Source organism: Leopardus geoffroyi, chromosome B4, assembly GCF_018350155.1.
Source record: "Leopardus geoffroyi isolate Oge1 chromosome B4, O.geoffroyi_Oge1_pat1.0, whole genome shotgun sequence".
Lineage (NCBI taxonomy): Eukaryota > Metazoa > Chordata > Mammalia > Carnivora > Felidae > Leopardus > Leopardus geoffroyi.
The window spans coordinates 82,677,272-82,679,376 of NC_059341.1; the positions used below are offsets into that span (position 1 = coordinate 82,677,272).

Below are 2,105 nucleotides of genomic sequence, written 5' to 3' on the forward strand. Positions count from 1 at the left end.
TGTGTCTCCCTCTCTCTTTGCCCCTCCCCCACTTTTACTCTGTCTCTCTCACAAAATAAATAAACTTTAAAAACAAATTTTAAATAAATAAGAGACTACTATAATTATATGAGAAAAAAAGAAACAGCAGAAAGAGTAAGAAAAACAGCAATTCTAAGAAAAGTTAAGTAGACAAAGTAAAGCAATGTATAGAATCAATGGGAAGTATGGAAAGTGAATACAGGGGGAGGAAATAGTAACTAGTCTGGAATGGAGCAGCTGCTGGAAGCATTCCTTTTCTAACTCATTCCACAAACTTTCTGAACATCACCTGTGAGGAAGGGACTTGCCTCATGTTGGCACTGGGGAGAGTACCATGTGGGAAAATCATGGCAAGAACTTCTCTATACAGGGCAAACGAGACTGGAAAGGATACAACACCATTCAAATGGGCCACTGGTCTGGGTCAAGTCATCAGAGGAAAAGTTCACTGTCCATCACTCTTTGTTCTCTTCACATTTCATCTGTCCATTTCAGAGCACCTCTTCCTTTCTCACCTTTTATTATCATCACTTTTTTCTCTTCAGACTCAAAATTTTTCAACAATGAAAAATAAAACCAGGTTGACTGAATGTATCCTGCTGGGTCTAACAGATGTCCCTGAACTCCAGGTGGTGGTTTTCACCTTTATGTTCCTTGCTTATTTACTCAGCATCATCAGAAATCTGACTATCCTCATCCTCACCTTGCTGGACTCCCACCTTCAGACTCCCATGTATTTCTTTCTCTGGAACTTCTCTTTATTAGAAATGTCCTTCACAAACATTTTCATTCCCAGGGTCCTGATCAGCATCACAACAGGGAATAAGAGTATCAGTTTAGCTGGCTGCTTCACTCAGTATTTCTTTGCAATATTCCTTGGGGCAACAGAGTTTTATCTTCTGGCTGCCATGTCCTATGACCACTATGTGACCATACACAAACCCCTGCATTACATGGCCATTATAAGCAGCAGAGTCTGTACCCAAATGGTTCTCTACTCTTGGCTGGCTGGGTTATTGGTTATTATACCACTAATCCCTCTGATGAGTCAACAGGACTTTTGTGCATCCAACAGGCTGAATCATTATTTCTGTGACTATGAGCCCCTTTGGAAACTCTCCTGTTCAGACTCAAGCCTCATCAAGAAGGTTGTCTTTCTTGTGGCATCTGTGACCCTACTGGTCACTCTGACTGCTGACTCTCTCCTATATGTTCATAATCAGGATTATTCTGAAGCTCCCCTCAGGGAGCAAAGGACAAAAGCCTTTTCCACCTGTTCTTCCCATATGACCATGATCTCTCCCTCCTATGGAAGCTGCTTCTTCACATTCATTAACCCCTCAGCAAAAAAAAAGAACACATTTAGCAAGGGAGTAGCTCTACTCATTACTACAGTCACACCTTTATTGAACCCCTTCATTTATACCCTAAAGAACCAACAGGTAAAGCAAGCCTTCAAGGATATAGTCAAAAAGCTTGTGAATCTTTAAAGAATTTCAGAATTGAAGCTTTAATGGTTGAGTGCTTACTGTGTACCAAGCCCTCTGCCAACTTACTACATATCCAAGAAAGAGTTAAATTCCAGGCCAGTGAGAAGGACCTGGAAATAAATAAATTACAACCTGTTAAGTTTTCATATAAAGAAATTATTAAGGCTATTTTATAGATGAAAAAGTAGCACAATCTGAGCTACAGTCAATAAATGTTTTCAGAGGGGATATCATTTAAACTCAGTCTTAACAAGTAGGAGTAAGTCAAACAAGCAAAAATAGAGAAAGAGAAATCTGGGTAGAAGGGATATTATTTTTAGGAGCACAGAATTTCAATCCAAAAGGATTGAGTAAATGTCACTAATTTCAATGATACAAAAAGAAGGGGGAAAAGGTTTGTGAAGATGATAGCTATAGTTTTGAATTAAGTTAAATCTCATTTTGCATAAATTAAATGCCCATAATGTCAAAGCATCTGGATTTCAAGCCAGATCTAGGAATTTAGCAGAAGTCAAGCAGATCTAGGAATTTTCAGAAGTCAAAGAGACACACATACCTTTTTTAAAAGAACGTATTCCCCATCTTTTATCTTTT

At 38.7% G+C, this 2,105-nt stretch overlaps 1 pseudogene; it reads left to right on the forward strand.

Annotated features, from left to right (window-relative positions):
• The first annotated feature begins 584 nt into the window (after window positions 1-584).
• On the forward strand, window positions 585-1,511 carry LOC123591703 (annotated as a pseudogene).
• Window positions 1,512-2,105: the final 594 nt, after the last annotated feature.